Source organism: Dipodomys merriami, unplaced genomic scaffold (assembly GCF_024711535.1).
Source record: "Dipodomys merriami isolate MVZ:Mamm:240054 unplaced genomic scaffold, mDipMer1.0.p SCAF_5, whole genome shotgun sequence".
Lineage (NCBI taxonomy): Eukaryota > Metazoa > Chordata > Mammalia > Rodentia > Heteromyidae > Dipodomys > Dipodomys merriami.
The window spans coordinates 27,831,835-27,850,059 of record NW_027206068.1 but is presented as its reverse complement, the minus strand read 5'-3'; the positions used below and the strand labels follow the sequence as shown (position 1 = coordinate 27,850,059).

General features: G+C 37.1%; 1 protein-coding gene across 3 annotated transcripts in view; it reads left to right on the top strand.

Annotated features, from left to right (window-relative positions):
• Lhfpl3 (LHFPL tetraspan subfamily member 3) overlaps nt 1-18,225 on the top strand; it is a 491,339-nt gene that overhangs the window by 328,150 nt on the left and 144,964 nt on the right. The window lies entirely within an intron of this gene.

Sequence of the window (18,225 nt, the reverse complement as noted above, 5' to 3'; positions counted from 1 at the left end):
TGTGTTAAATATTTAAGATAATATGTTTTAGTATACTCAATAGCCTTTATCTCCTCTTTTAGTTCACATACTTACTTATTAACAATTAAACTGGGTACCTTTTTAGTCTCTTAAGTCCCTTGAGAAAAGGAATTAGATCTGTCTTAATCACAAGTATCCCCAGAATATTAGTAATGGTTGCCTGACTGAAGAGGCTATTTGCCAAGGATATGTAAAATCACTTTGGAAACTAGAAACATGGAACCTATTAAGATTCTCTTCAGCCACTGACAAGAATTCCCTGTACTGAGAACATATTACTTTAAGGTTCAACAACAACAACGAAAATCAATGGCGTTTTTACATTTTAGTATATTGGGATTTTGCTGCCAGTTATTTTTAGAGATGTCATTTTGACAATTCAGAATGCCAATACTTTGAAATAAGTTGGTACATTTCTTAGACTTTATGGGATGCAAGCATTGTTCAACTACTAGACCATTTCTCAATAATATGCTCCTAGCCATGTACTGCAAAACAACAAATATTTGTGGGTGGGTGAGTTGAACTGTTCCACTTTTTCTACCCTGCTTTGATCATAATCACTGTGTGTAATTAGTAAAGTCACAGCCCAGTCCTTTGTCTCAGATCACTCATGTCAGTATTACCAGTTCTTAGATGAATCCCTTCTTTGCTTCATAGTTTAATTTTGCTGCCAGGGAAAAGCTCTGTAATATCCTGAAATAGTAAAAAATTAAATTCTACAGTTGAATAATATTCAAAAGATAAAACAGCAGCCAGACTAGCCACATTTTTAGTCCTGGAACTTCCCCCGCTAACTCTGACATTGTATAAGTCACTTAAAGCTCTCTGCTTTTGCTTCTTTGTCTATGAAATGGAGTAATGATAATGCCCACCTCATAGAATGGTAAAGAAATTTAAATGAATTGACTCGTGGACAACACTTGGAAGAGTACCTTATACAAAATAAATTCTCAGTAAATTTTAGTGATTATTTTTGCATTATCAAAATACTTCAAGAGAAAGTAGGGATGTAGCTTAGTGTTTAGAATACTTCCTTAGTTTGTGTGAAGACTGAATTTGATTCCCAGAACCATTTAAAAAAAAAAAAAAGGAAAATAAAGGAACAAAGATCCTACTAGCTTTAGCAGTTTTAGTATTTTTTCTTTTCAACACTTGCTCAACCTACTAATCTCAATGGCAATGTCATTCATGTCCAGAGATGAGAAAAGACAAGGAAAGAAAGCTGTTCCCAGGAGCCTCTAGAAAGGGGCTACTTTGCTTTAGCACCTGAAACACGTGTGAGGAATCTGATTTACAGAACAATATGATAATAATTATGTGTTATTTTTAGCTACTGAGTGTGTGATGGTATGTTACTGCAGAAACAAAAATTAATATACATTGCAATTGAGGAAATGTTTATTATAGATTGTATCTAATTCTACAATCAACAAAACCACAGTTCATCTCAAAAGGTATTTCTTTTATATACACATATACACAGATATAGATAGATAGATAGATAGATAGATATAAGAGAGAGAGACAGAGAGAAAGAGAGAAAGAGAGAAAGAGAGAGACAACATGATTAAAACAGTGAGGCTGTTAAGGAAGGCCAGGGAAAGGGGATAGAGGTGAAGAGATGAATGGAGGATGAATAACATCAAAATACCTTGCAACTATGTATGAAGATGGAAAATCAATGAGAGCTATCAAGCTGTGTTTTTGTAAGCTGGGGGGATAGGTAAAAAGAGATCAATAGAGGGGCTCATCTGGTGAAAATATAATATATGCACAAAATACCATGGTGAACCCTCTTTGTATAATTAATATACACTGAAAAATAAATAACAGGAAAGTAAAACCAGCTCCGTTGAGGGATGGGTTCTAGTAGAGGGAGGGGGCCAACAAAGAATGTAAACAACGGTGAATATGGCCAAAGTATTTTATATGCATGGATGAAAGTTTAAAAATGGAAGAAGCGGGAGGGAAGAAGCTTTAAGAAGGGGAGAAGGAGGAGAGGAAGAGTGGTGGGGGGGTAAGGTTGGGAGGGAACACATTACACATAAGTGTAGAACTGGCACAATGAATTCCCCCTCCTACAACTTAACACATGCTAACAAAAAACATGTTTAATCAACTGTTTTGAAAAATGTACACAATACCTTGGAAAGGGTCTTGGGAAATATAGAGACTGGAGAATGCAAGTTTTTTGTTTTTATTCATGGATTGTGGCCAAGTAAAGTGAAAGATTGGAGATAATCATTACCCTCTAAAAGTTCTCAAATTTTCATTGAAAAATTCTGCTCATGGTCCTATGTTGCTCTCCAACAATAATTAACATCTCAGAATTTGAAATATTTTAGATAATCAGTGTATAGGTCTATCTGCACTTCCCTCACTTAGAAAAGTGATGAATGGATGAATCACAATCAAGTTTCAAATGCCACAGAGGAACCTGGAGCCCATATTTAAATGACAGAAACCAAGATCCCCTATTGGAAGAGAGATCTCCCAGAGATCCCCTAGAGAGATCATGAAGAAGAACAGAAGGTGAATCTCATCGTGCCCCACTCAGTTTTGAACATTCCTGTCAGCCTGTCTGGTGCCACTCTGGAACCCATGTTCAAAGCAGAGTCACCTTCTGGACATTTAGCTGGCAGCCTCAGACTGAGTCAAATCCTATTTAAGTCAAAAGAATCCATTGTTCTGATTCAGGCATTGTTCTTCAAATGTCATAGTGGTCCAGTTTCTATCTATAAACTTTGGCTACTGCTGTTAGAATTTGAAGTTAAAAGAAGTGAAAATCTTTTGACAGAATGTTTCGCATGCTGACTTCCTTTACCCTTTTCTTAGGGGACCCTTTATTGGATTCTATTGCCTTTTTCCAAGTCACTTTCTCCAGGGATCATTTCCTATTCTAAAGCAGCAGCATTCTCAATAAGTATGTAAGTTATCAGAAGATCTTACCATAGATTGGTCATAGCATAACCTATCTGAAATTATTCATTTTTTGGGGGGGGGGTCCGGTCGTGGGCATGAACTCTGGGCCTGGGCGCTGTCCCTCAGCTCTTCAGCTCAAGGCTAGCACTCTAACACTTGAGTCACAGCACCACTTCTGGCTTTTTTCCTTTTTGCTTATGTGGTGCTGGGGACTCGAACCCAGGGCCTCATGCATGCAAGGCAAGCACTCTACCACTGAGCCACCTAAAAATGAAATTATTAAATTTAATGTCTCCATAAATCAGTTCAAAGACATGGCAAAAACTGTGGATGACATAAAAATTTTAAGACACATCTAAACAGGAACTAGATATGATAGGTAGGTAGGTAGATAGATAGACAGACAGACAGACAGACAGACAGACAGACAGACAGACAGACAGACAGACAGACAGACAGACAGACAGACAGACAGATAGATAGATAGATAGATAGATAGATAGATAGATAGATAGATAGATAGATAGATAGATAGATAGATAGTAAAAACTCAAACAATTTGCCACAATTATCTTCTCTTTTATAGTTCATTGCAATAAGTCAGATTCTCAGGGTTCCTATACCCTTGATCTTAAACATTGACAGGAAGAGAGAATTGGAAGGAGAAAATGACATTGAAGAGAATGACAGGCTTAATAGCTTCAAGATTTTGTTATACAGAACACACGTTGCTGTTTATCCCTTTCAATATGGAAAATAAAGTAGTTCAGTGTCTGAACTGCATTAGGTGTGGATTATGTGTAGGCTGAATAATGTCATACACACTTTCTGCAAGAAAATTGCTAATAGATACACAAACAGATGCATGAATGCATTTGTGAGGAAAGAGAAAAAGTATAACGTGGGTGCTTGTTATGTTGTGAGAGTTGATATAGTGTCTTTCTTTATGAAGAAGAATCCCCCACTACTCAAGTTTGGACCACTGCTAATGTTCTCAGTATAAAATGTTAATGTCATTAATAGTCCTGTGTTTTTTTAATTGTGAAAATTCCGTACAGAGGGGTTACAATTACATGAGTAATTGTAATGAGTACATTTCTTATTAAGCATTCTTGCCTCCTCCTTTGTTTCCCCTTAACATCCCTTCCCATCTCCTCCCCCATATCCCCCCATCTTTCCCCGCACCAAAGTTGTAAAGTTCTTTTTTCAACATAACGTCTTGTACATCTCATTGTTGCAATGGGTCAACCTGTATCCCTATTTAAACAATTTGTTTTTTCCTTTCCCCTCCACAAATTATGCCGACATCAAATACACAGAAAACGGGTTATACCGTGGGGGAGGGACATACAAAGCAACAAAGAAATGTCTTATAAATATGTTAGAAACAATAGCAAGAAAGAAAAAAACATTTGAGTCCTTATCTTGGAGTTCATTTCGCCTAACATCAACTTATCTGAACTTTTCTTCTTGTCTCAGACATATACTAGTTATTGCAAATAAGGGAAACATGGGCCCTATGTTTCTTTGGGCCTGGCTTACTTCACTTAATATAATTTTTCCAAGTCTTTCCATTTCCTAACAAATGGGGCAATGTCATTCTTTCTAATGGAAGCATAGAATTCCATTCTGTACATATATGACATTTTCTTAACCCATTCATCTACTGAGGGGCATCTGGGTTGGTTCCACATCTTAGCTATGGTAAATAATGCTGCAATAAACATAGTTGTGCTGGTAGCTTTAGTATGGTCTTGTTTGTGATCATTTGGGTAAATGCCCAAAAGTGGCATTGCTAGGTCATAGGGGATCTCTATGTGGAGTCTTTTAAGGAACCTCCATACTCCTTTCCAAAGTGGTTGAACAAGTTTACACTCCCACCAACAATGAAGTAAGGTTCCCTTCTGTCCACATCCCCTGTCCACATCTGTTGTTATTAGAGTTCTTGATCATAGCCATTCTAACTGGGGTAAGGTGGTATCTCAATGTTGTTTTGATTTGCATTTCTTTTATGGCTAGAGAGGTTGAGCATTTCTTCATGTGTCTACTGGCCATTCTTCTTTCCTCTTCAGAGAAGTTTCTCTGTAAGTCTTTAGCCCACTTATTTATTGAGCAGTTGTTTCTTTGAGGATTTGTTGTTGGGGGATTTAATTTTTTGAGTTCCAGGTATATTTTAGATATGAGACCATTATTCATTGTATGGCTAGTGAAGATCTTTTCCCAATCTGTGGGCTTTCTATTGATCTTGCTGGCTATGTCCTTTGCCATGCAGAAGCTCTGCAATTCATGCAATCCCATTTGTCCAACCTTTCTTTGATTTGTTGTGTTTCTGGGTCTCTATTAAGAAAATTTCAGCCTGTGCCAAGGAGACCTAGCGTTTCTCTTATTCCTTTCTGTAATGTTTTCAGAGTGTCTGCTTTGACTCCGAGGTCTTTGATCCATTTGGACTTAATTCTGGTGCAGGGTGATATGAAAGGATCTAGCTTTAGTTTTCTACAAGTGATTAACCAATTTTTCCTGTGTGTTTTCTTTAAACAATATTTGAGCTTCCAAGTTTTAAGAGCACTGAACTTCCAAGTATTTCTACATACTCTGCTGGATTGAAATTGCAGGAATGGACATCCTTGCTTTGTTCCTAATCTTCAAAGGAAAGCTTTTAGCTTTTCAGCATTAAGTGTAATGTTGGTAAATTGACATGTTAAATTGAAAAAGAAAAAGTCATGTTGGCTGTGAGCTTTTCCTGTGGAACATTTATTATATTTAGGTAATTTCCTTCTGTTTCTAATTTGTTGAGGGTTTTTGCCATTTTGTCAAATGCATTTTCTATGCATATTGGAATGACTATGTGATTTTGTTCATCATTGTGTTTATTGATGGTATATCATATTAATTCATGTTTCTATGTTGAGTTATTCTTTCATCTCAGAGGTAAATTCTGCGTGCTGCTGTCCTTTCAATAACTCATGTACTCAATTTGTCGTTTTGTGTTGAGGATTTTTGCATCTATAATAATCATGAGAATTAGTCACTATTTTTCATATCTTGTGATGTCTTGGGCTGCTTTTGGTAAGAGAGTACTGCTGACCTTATAAAATGAGCCTAGAAGTAATCTTCCTTACTTGTTTTTCTTTTTTGTGTGTGTGGTGGGAGGGAGGGGGTTGAATTAGTTTGAGATGAATTGGGCATTAGTTCTTCTCTAAGTGTTTAGTAGAATTCACCAGTGTACTGGGAATCTTAGCCAGAGGAAATAAACAAAAAGGAAAAAGAAGAGGAAGAAGAGGAGGAGGAGGAGAAAAGAAAATTGCCTAACTAAAAAAGAAGTACTTTTTTAGATGATGTGATCATACTTTAAAAAAAACTCTTAAAACTAACAAATTCAGTAAAGTTTTAGCATTAAAATCAGGTACAAAAATCATTTGTGTTTCTACACACTAGCAATGAACTATATGAAAAGAAAAGTAAGAAATCAAACTTGTTTCTAATAGCATCAAAAAGTTGTTTTAGGAATAACCCTAACAAAGTGAAAATGTGTATACTAACCACAAAACACTGATGAAAGAAATTAGCGATTGGGGATAAATGGAAAGACATTCCATGTTCATAAATTTGAAGACTTAATATTGAGAAAATGTCCACTGTACTGAAAGCAATCCTCAGATTCAATTCAATTCCTACTAAAATCCAAATGGAATATTTTATTAAAATTGAGGGAGAAACCAACATATGAAACTACAAATGACCTTACATAGCTAAATTAATCTTGAGAAAGAAAAACTAATGAGTCATACGTCCTGATTTCAATATATATTGCAAAGCCACAATAATTGTAGTGGCAAAAAGATAGACATACCAATGAAAAAGAGTAGAGAGCCAAGAAACAAATTCACACATGTAGAGTCAACTAAACTTCCACAAGAGTACCAAGTATACACATTGGAAAAAGGACAGGCTCTTCAACAGATGACCCTAGAAAAACTGAATATGCACATGTGAAAGAATGACATTTGATCCATATCCTATACCAAATATAAGAATCAAGTCAAAGTGGATTGACCTAAAATCATAACATTTCTAGGAGAAAAATTAATGGGAAAATATATAGCATTAATCTTGGCAATGATTTTATGGATATGATCCTAAAATCACCAACAACAAAAGCAAAATAGACAACTGGGACTATGTCAAACTAAAAGGGTTCTGTACAGCAAAGAAAACAAGAGGCTGAAAAGGCAGCCTACAGAACAAGAGAAAATGTTTTTAACCAAAGTGTCTGATACTGGGTTAATTTCTAAACTATGTAAGGACCTTCTACTACTCAACAGAAAACAAAACTGAACTAATATGACTAATTTTAAAATGAGATAAAGACTTGAATACACTTCCTCAAAAGAAAATGCACTTTAAGTGACTAACAAGTATATGAAAAAAACCTCTTGTGACACTAATCTTCATAGAAATGCAAATAAAAATTACAATGAGGGCCAGGTGCCAGTGGCTCATGCCTGTAAATATAACTACTTGGGAGGCTGAGATCTGAGGATTGTGGATCTAAGCCAGCCCAGACAAGAAAGTCTGTGAGACTCTTATCTCCAATTAACCACCAAGAATCTGTAGCTCAAGTGGTAGAGCTCTAGCCTGGAGTGAAAAAACTTAGAGACAGCACCCAGGCCCTTAGTGGAAGACCCAAAAACCAGCACCAAAGAAAGAAAGAAAGCCTACATGCAGAAAACATAGGAGGAACGCTCCTAGTTATTGGCCTTGGTGATGATTCTTGGATATAACACTGAAAGCTGATGCTGCAAAATCAAAGATGAAACTAGGACAATGTCAAACTGAAAAGCTTCTGTCCAGCAAATGAAAAAAATGCAAAGACAACCTACAGATTGGGGGACTTTTGGCAAATGATAGATCAGATACATTTACTAGCCAAGATTTATAAATAACTCATACAAGTCAACAAGAACACATAGCCCAATTTAAAAATGACAAAGTACTTGAAGAGGCATTTTTCCAAGAATGATGAACAAGTACATAAAAAGATACTCAACATCTCGAATAGTCAGAGAAAGGCAAATCAAAGTACTATGAGACTATTAGGACACCTATCTGAAGAGATGCTGGGAATGTAACTCGATTGCAGAACAGTTTTCTACCATGTACAAGACTCTAGGTTCAATCTCCAATACAACCAATAAATAAATAAATAAATCCAGATAAGAGACAACAACAATTGTTGATGAGGGTGTGAAGAAAAAAGAACCCTTGTATGTTGTTAATGGAAATGTAGAGTAGTACAGCTAATGATCCAGCAACTCCTCTTCTGGGAGTAAACTCAAAGGAGAGGAAAGTAACACTGTGTAAAGATATTTGCACTACCATATTCATGACAGCACTATTCATAGTAGCCATTATATGGAAATACTCTAGGTGTCTATCACTATGTGAGTGAATAAAGAAACTAATTTATTATACAATGAAATATTACTCAGCCTTAAAAAGGCAGAGAGATCCTGCCATTTGTTTCAGTATGAATAGACTTGGATGACATGATGTTAAGCAAAATAATCTAACCACGGAAAGAAAAATATTATATGGTCTCTTTTTTATTTTTTGCTTTCATCAGTTTCTTTTTATTTATTTTATTTATATATTATGTATTATTTACTTATTATACATTCCAGGCTGACCTCAAACTCGGGTTCACCTGCCTCAGCCTTCCAAGTGCTTTGATTTTTTTTAAACAGTCCCAGGAATTGAACTCTGGGCCTGGGCTCTGTCCCTGAGCCTCATGCTGTGATTTATAGGTATGTGCCACATCTGACTCACATGCTCTTCTATGTGTATTCTTTTTGAAACCACACATGCAGATAGAGTTAGAGAATAAAACAGTAGCTTCCTGGGTTGGGGCTGGGAAGAAAATGAAAAAAATGTAGGTCAAAGGTTACAAAATACTGAGTATGAAAGAGTCAAAAGATACAATGTACAACCTGAGGACTTTAGTCAGACATCGTTATTGAATTCAGAGTTTTTGGCTTCTGAGCGACTATAGCTGCTCTTGCCATGGAGGGGAGGGGGACAAATGGGTTAATACATGCATGAAATGACAGACATGCCTGTGTGTTCCCCTAAAGTAACATTTTACTACACATGAGTATCTTCTAACATTGTTTGTGTATCTTAAATATCACAAGAAAATTTATATTTTAAAATTCATTTGCCTAGAATACTATAGAGATTTTAGCCCATGAAACTATGACTAAGTCAAACCTCTCCTGCAAAAGTCACATATTTTAGTGTGTTAATATTTTACCAGCTGTTTATTGAAATTTTCACTAAAATAGTATGTTTGGGTTTCCAAACCCAAGAAGTTCCTTAAAGAAATAGTTTCATTAAAAACTTAACTAGAATCTAATGGATTCATATATTTATTTTTCTCTAAAACAAATTATCCAGCTTGCAGGTGGCCTATATATAAATTAGTAAGGCATACACATAATCTTAAAAAGATTTAAGATTTAACATTTTAAGTATTTAAAATGTTCAGCTAACACATAGTGAATTTAAGTATCAAGCCAAAAATAAAGCAAAAAGTTATTTGTTTTATTGTGAATAAAACCAACTATATGTTTATACATATATTTCTATAATCAAATCTCTTTATTTCCTATTCTACCCATTGGGTTTATAATTAATCTAATGTTCTTGACATTACATATAGATGAAATTCCAGTTAGCTAGAATACTAAGGTAAACAAAATATTTTTCCATAGAAAAACTAATTTTAAGTGTCATTTTAGCAGTTCTGTAACTAAGATTTAATGGCTAATTCTGTATAACATGTTAAACCCTGTCAAGACTTTATATGTTCTTAGTGCTAAAGTCAATCCTAAACTGATTTCACACATGTCATTCTTGGGTATCAGTGGATTATATGGGCTCAAGTCCTACTTCTGCTACTTGTGGGCTTTGTTGTACATTTCTTTTTAAAATTTAATTATACTGTCAAAGTGATATACAGAGGGGTTACAGTTACATATGTAAGGTAGTGAGTACATTTCTTATCAAATTTATTATCCCCTCCCTCATTTTTCTCTCACTTTCCCTCCCCACTATCCCCACTAAGTTGTAGTTTATTTCCAACATACTGTCTTATAAGTATCGTTGTTGCATTGGATCACCCTTTGTCCTTTGTCATATCATTTTGTTGTTCCCCTTCCCTTCTTATTTCAGAAAAACATATATACGATATCCAGGGTACCAGAATCAAATACAATGACAACAGGGGATAAATTATAGGAAAAAAAAACACACAAAAGAAAATAGAAATCACATAGTGCATTAAAAACAACAATAACAAAGAAAAACCTCTTGTTTCCATGTCTTGGAGTTCATTTCACTTAGCACCATCTTATATGGTCATATGTGCATAGTGATTGAGCTATTCTGTTCATCTGCTAGGACTAGGCATATGCTAATTGTCACAAATGAAGGAAACCATGGGAACCTTATATATCACCCTGCATCAGAATCAATCCCAAATGGATCAAAGACCTCTAAATAAAAATAGATACCCTGAAAACATTAGGAATACATAGGAGAAACACTAGGGCTCCTTGGCACAGGTCAAAATTTTCTTAATAAAGACCCAGAAACACAACAAATCAAAGAAAGGTTGGACAAATCGGATTGCATTAAACTGCAGAGCTTCTGCATGACAAAGGACATAGCTAGCAAGATCAATAGACCATGGATAGGGAGAAGATCTTCAATAGCCATACAACAGACAAGGGCCTCATATCTAAAATATACTTAGAACTCAAAAAATTAAGCCCCTCAAAAACAAATCCTCAAAGAAACAACCACACCACTAATAAGTGGGCTAAAGACTTAAAGAGAGACTTCTTTGAAGAGGAAATAAGAATGGCCAATAGACACATGAAGAAATGCTTAACATCTCTGGCCATAAAAGAAATGCAAATCAAAACAGCAACGAGATTCCACCTCACCCTACTTAGAATTTCCATTATCAAGAAATCTAATGGATTCTGGAGGGAATATGTCTGAAAGGGAACACTACTACACTTGTTCAACCACTCTAGAAAGCAGTGTGGAGGTTCCTCAAAAGACTAAACATGGGGGCTGGGAAGGTGGCTCAGTGGTAGAGCACTTGCCTTGCATGCATGAGGCCCTGGGTTCGATTCCTCAGCACCACATAAGCAAAAAGAAAAAAGCCGGACATGGCTATGTGGCTCAAGTGGTAGAGTACTATCCTTGAGCTGAAGCGCTGAGGGACAGCACCCAGACCCAGAGTTCAGGCCCCACAACCGGACCCAAAAAAAAAAAAAAAAGACTAAACACGGACCTTCCCTGTGACCTAGCAGTCCAACTTCTGGGCATTTACCCAAATGACTGCAAAGAAGGCCATACTAAAGCTACCAGCACAACCATGTTTATTGCAGCATTATTTACCATAGCTAAGATATGGAACCAACCCAGATGCCCCTCAGTAGATGAATGGATCAAGAAACTGAATATATAATACACACACACACACACACACACACACACACACACACACACACACACACACACACACACACACTGGAATTCTATGCTTTCCTCAGAAAGAACGATATCACCCCATTCGAAAGGAAATAGAGTTGGGGGAAAAAATATATTTGTGGGCTTTATATGACCGTGAGCAAGATATTTTGAATCTCTATGCTTCCATTTACTCATATGTAAATGAGGGCCAAATCTCTATTTCCCCAGCTAAGCTCTGAACTAAATGAATGATAATGAAGAGCTAGCACAGGCTAAGATGCCGTATTTGTGCTAAGGAAGGGTGTATATACTTGCATCTGTTACGACTTCTCTATCTGTATCCAGAGAATAGGGCACACTCATCTTCTCATCATGACTGTGCTTTTGTTTTTGCATGTGATTGGCTCCAGGCATGGGAGGCTTGGCCCCAAAGAGGAGGTGGAAGAATCTATAAGAGGTGAAGCCTACTGGGAGAGTCATAGGCCACTAATAAAGCTCCTGTAAAAGGGAGTGCTGGTCTCGAGTACACTCTCCAAAAGCAACTTGTTAGAAAGCCTGAGTTTGACCTCTGAATCTCTTTCTAGTTTCCTGTTTTTAAGATGTGCCTATGCACATGTGCCTTCCATGATACTATCTACTCTTAGGTCCTCCCCAGAGGCTTAACTAACAAAGGCACTGAAAACTGTGAAAGCTTCCTGAGTAGCCTGCCTCAGGTATTTTGTTATAGTCATGCCAATGCTAACTAGTACAGACAGCACTAGCAAAGCAGGATTGCCCTGTGTAAAACAGCACCAGGGACGTTAACACATGCTTGGTGTAGGCAAAGAAGCACTAATGTAAGGTAGGAAACCAAAACCACAGTATTTATGTCCTGGGTTACCTAGTGATTCCATTTTCCAGAAGTAAACTGAAATATAAATGTTAGGCCTTTCCCAGAGATACAAATATTATAGACCAGTAGTGCTGTGGCTCAAGTGGTAGAGCACTAGCCTTGAGCTGAAGAGCTGAGGGACAGCGCCCAGGCCCAGAGTTCAGGCCCCACGACCAGACCAAAAAAAGAAAAAGGAAAAAAATATATATATAGACCAAGTTTATTGACCATGAGCCGCTAAGGAAGCTGTAAGAGTAAATCTTCTATCTCTCTTGCCAAATGTTTAGAATGAGAAACCTCATGTGAAAGTTTCCCCCATCCTACCTGGAAGCCTCTGCTAGCATCAATGTCTTCAGCTTACTGTATGCCTGAATAATTGATAGAGTTAAGTGAATGTGGGTTTCTTTTTTACACCAAGTTTCCCTTGACTGCTCCAGCAACCCAAAGCCATTTATCATGCTCTTTGTGCAACAGTGCATAGACTTTTTAAAGACTGAACACAAGCTTTCTCTTCCTGTTCAGAAATAAGCAGTTCTAAGGTCCACAACACAGAAAGCCCTGATTGGGACAGTTAGACCAGCAATATGAACAGGCCCAACTAATTCTAGTCCTAGACCCCCTGTTGCTTTTTTTCATCTTGCTTTATTTTCCTTTGGAGAAAGACCCAATTACAAAGGCGTGTGGGTTTTTCTGAGGATGTTTCCTCTGTCGAGGTTACATTCAGCTCTTTAGCAAGAAAAATGCCAATGCAATTAGTGGCTCTGGGGAACCATTAGCCATTTGTAAGCTATTTCAGAAGAAGCCACTCTGAGATAAGCTTCCTTTTGGAAGGTGCTTGCATCCTAACCACTTGGCATGTGCTTAGAATGAAAATAGACAGTCTCACAAGGACATCCCTGTCCAGTATTCTACATTCAAAGATATCATGGCAGCCTGTAATAGGGCCATGGGTTTCTTTTTCCCATTCCTCTTTGCTTACCTCCAGCGAGTGAACTCTCATTTCCTCCTTAACATTCAAGAATGTTCTCTGACACTCTTCCAAAAAACCCTGCTGCCAGAAAAAAGGAATACATAGCTGCAAGGAAGTTAGTCATTTCCTAGGTGACAGTCTAATAAGAAACCCATTTGGGGATAATAGCTCAATTGGAACTAATTCTCCACTGTCCCTTGTGGTGAGGAAATAGCATGTGTGAATTAATGAAATGTCCTGGTGCCTTGTCCTCTGTTTATTGAAAGGATGGTGTTGCAGCTTAGGGTTGATCAACTTGTAAGTAACTGGAAATAATTAATTATAAAGCTAAGAGAAATATTGTTTCATCTTTTATTGACTGATACAGCGTGGGATCCTGCAGGTACACATTAGAGCTGAAACAGCTGGTGCTTGCCCGTGGCTGAACAAACCATGCAGATTAAGGAGATTCTGGTTAATAGAATGCCAAAAACCAGAATTAAGTATAGCACTCAAGCATTAGTGCAGAACATAATAGTCATCCATCCCAAAGACAGTAGCAGAGACTACACTATTTTAATGGCTTCAATAAAATATTCTCACATTGGGGGAGGGGAGTCAATGAGGGGAAACACTGTATGCTTTGATAATATGTTACTAGGAGAAAACAACCACTCTTTTGTTATGCAATAGACATCTATTAAAGCTTTTAAATGCATTTGTGAGGTTTTCTTTTTCATCCTGCTACACAAGAGACAAGTCAAAAGGGATAAAAATAGATAAATTGGAAAGGGATCAGATCCTTCAAGCTAAGAAAAGGTTGACAATGAGCAGAACCAGTTATAATACATGGCCCTGTAGCCTGAGAAAGGCCTGCAGGGTCTTGGCTGTGTGGGTCTAACTAGATACTTTTCTCCAAGACCCCAGGACCCTGACCTAAGTCAGGCTTTAGGATTTCTCTGAACACCTAACTCCCTCACACTGTTGAAAATAAAAATTGTGTTTCAAAGTCAGGCATCCATGGCTCACACCTATAATCCTAGCTACTCAGAAGGCTGAGATCTATCTGAGGATTGAGCTTTGAAGCCTTGGGGCAAGAAAGTCCATGAGACTCTTATCTCCAATTAGGTACAAACAAAACAGAAGTAGAGGTCTGGATCACATGGTAGAGCATCAGCCTTGAGCAAAACAGCTAAGGGACAATGCTCAGACCTTGAGTTCAAGCCCTAATACCAGGCACACACACATGCTCTCTTTCTTTCTCTCTCTCTCTCACACACACACACACACACACAAACACACGCGCGCGCGTGCACACACACACACACACACACACACACACGCACACACATACTTTTCCCACTTACTCTGTTTTCACAGCTTTCAGCAAAAACACATTCCATAACGTAAGTTGCCTATTGTTTTGTCTATTTTCACGCAATCTTGATACTATAAACTTTATTTAGGAAGTCTTATACTTTGAAAACAGAACAATGTGTTGCTATGCCTGCTTCCCAGTGGTTTCAGTCAACCCTCAAAACAGAAAGGTCTTGAGCAAAGACGTCTTTGTTGATTCCTCTGCCCCATAGGCTCCCAGCCAGGGAACTGTCCTCCAATGGCCAGGAGTCTGCCCGGGCTTGTGTTACTTGGTAATTGCTATTAAGTTCAGCTAAACTGAAATGTAAGTTATCTCTCAAGTTCCCATTTGTAAAAGGAAAAGCATTCTTTTCCTTTCTCTCTACAAGAAAGAGATTGTCTTGCAGATAAAGACTATTTAATGCAAGGGGGGAAAGAAAAGCAGTTAGACTATTTTAGAAACATTCCAAGTAATTAAGAAGTGTTTTTCTATATATCATTTGTATTCCAAGGTCTTCAGCATTGTCCTAAATAAAATAAACATTGTTGATGGAAACTACATCTTTTAAAAAAAAATACACAGATCATTTCCACCAGACAATACCATGGAGGGTACATTGGGTACTGCGTGCTGAGAGATACAGAAAGGACAAGACTGTGGGAAGGTTGTCAAATCACTAACTTCACTTTGTTGATGATTTATCCCCTCAAGTACTTGTCATCTGTTATCTAGGAACAGTATGATTGTCTCTGTTAAGTGTCACCTAAATTTGAATCCTTCTTTAACTTAGATCTGTGCCATTGGGAAACTCGTATTGACCTTCCATGAATCATTCATAGCCTTGTGGCAGTATCACAACTAGCTATTCATTCATGTACTTGCTCGTTTAAATGTATTTTAGTACCTGCTTTGTGAAAGACACTGTTTTAGATAAGACAATGGCCCAAAAAGCTTAGGGTCTGTTCACTGAGATACTTGTGAATCTTTAACAACATATAAAGCACCAGGTATGTAAAGCTGGGCTAAGCCAACATGTAAGAAAGTTGAGAGGACAATGTTCTATGTCCAGGATAATCTGAGGTAGTTTGCTCTACAGAAGGTATTGCACTTTGTTTGAGTGGTAGGAGATAGTGAAGAGTGGAAAATTTAGGGATAATCCTAGCAAATATTTGAGACAGAAAACAGGGAGCTCCAAAAACTTGGAGACAGATGTAGCTTGACCCACACCAAGTAGAGCTTTAAGCTTTATACACAGGGATTTTTAAATACTTGTGAAACTTTTAAATATCTACAGTACATGGTTATTTGTCAATTCAACAGCTTTTGCATAATGATAGTAATATTTAATCTCATTAGAAGTCCAGGTCTTCTTTGAGAGACAAGTCTTAAAGTAGAGAAGTGTTAATGATAACTGTATTTGTAGAGATGTTACACCAAGCAGAGACATATGTCTACAAGGATGGGGTATTGGTGGTGGTGTGGTGGTCATGGGGCTTGAACTCATGGCTTAGATACTGTCCCTGAGCTCTCTTGCTCAAGGCTAATGCTCTACCATTGAGCCACAGCTCCATTTCCAGTTTTCTGATGGTTAATTGGAGAGAAGAGTCTCATGGACTTTCCTGCTTAGGCTGGCTTTGAACTGCGATTCTCACATTTCAGCCTCCTGATTCGCTAGAATTACAGGTGTGAGCCACTAGTGCCCAGCTCTGGTCCACAGTTTTTAATTGCCAATTTGTAAATCAACATGTAACACTAAAACAGAGTTATCCCTCACAGTCTTTTCTATTTGTAACCTCTCTTAGCCTTTTACTCCTCCAGACCTGCCCTGTAGATCCATATGCCTATTTCAAAAAAGGAAAATAAATGTCCATTTCTATCTTATCAATAAGTTGAGATATGGTAATAAGAATTCTTTGGCCCTGACAGTCACAGAACCCTAACGATGATGCACCTTTTTTTTAACCTACCTCACAGCCTTAGTAACTGATTTTCTTATAGCTTCTCAAACATAGCAAACCATTTTCCAACCTTAAGAGTTTTGCATAGTCTGTTTCCAAGAATATCCTTTCCACAAGTTTCACATATCTAATTCCTTATCTTATTTTTAGTTTTAGCTTAATTATCATCCCAGAGAAACCTTATGTGGCCACTTTTTTCTAAAGAAGACCCCAGTCTTTTATTTCTATTTAAATATCTATTTTTGTCTGCTTAGTACTTATTATAACTTTAAATTATTTTATTTGCATGTTTACTCAGTTTTGGGCTTTTTCTCCAATTAAAAATATAAGGTCTTTGATAACATAAACTATATCTCTTTTCTTTTTTAATACATTTTTATTGTAAAAATAGTGTACAGAGAGGTTACAGTTACATGAGTAAGGTAATGAGTACTTTTCCTGTCGAGCATTGTTACCTCCTCCTTTGTTTTTCCCTGACCATCCCTTCCCTTTCCACCTTTCCAGCTCCTCCCTCCCTCCTCTCCACAAGTTGTAAAGTACGTTTTCAACATAGTGTCTTGTACATCTCATTGTTACAATGGGTCAACCTGTATCCTTATTTCAGCATTTTGTTTTTTCCCTTCCCCTCCCCAAATTAGAAAAGTGTATATACAAGATGCATGTCACTGGCATCAAATACAGTGAAAACAGGGGTTATACTGTGGGGGCGGAACATAGCAAAGAAACAACAACAAAAAAAACATAGTACATTATAAGTATGTTAAAAACAATAGCAAGAAAGAAAAAAAAAACCACTTGTGTCCCTATCTTGGGGTTTGTTTTCCTGAACATCATCTTATGTGGTCATATGTACATAGCTTTTGACCTTTTCTGCTTGTCCTGACATATACTAGTTATTGCAAATAAGGGAAACCATGGGACCTATATTTCTTTGGGCCTGGCTTACTTCACTTAATATAATTTTTTCCAAGTCTTTCCATTTCCTAACAAATGGGGCAATATCTCTTTTCTTGAGCACTGTACCATCACACTAAGAACACTACCGGGCATTCTACTGAAGATACATTATATACAATCATTGAATGAATAAATTAGTAAATTAATAAACACACCTGTTCAGAAGGGTATACACATCCTAAAAATATAATCATTTGCCCTAAATAATCCAATTAACTATAAAAAAAGTATCAACAATAACAATTATCTTCTGTAATTTTCAGAGTAATATATCCCTACCAAAAGTGTTTATATGAGGCAGAATGTGATGGTAGACATGTGTAATCCAAGCTCTTAGAAGGCTGAGGCAGGAAGTCCAAGAGTTCAAGGTCAGTGGGCTACATAGCAAGATCCTGTTTCAAAATTTAAAAAATAAAAATATTCATATGAGTACCACAGTGATATGTGAGAAATAGAATATAAATCATCTTAATTCCTTCACTTCCATAAAAGCTTTGTGCTGTCATGTGTCTTGGGTGTTTTTTAGCCTTTTTTTTCCAAAATGAAACAGATTGGAGAGTAGAATGTAAAATATCACCATGCATTGCATGTGTTAGGACAGTTTCAAGAAACTCTTCTTTGTATAGGGGGCAGGGATCACAAT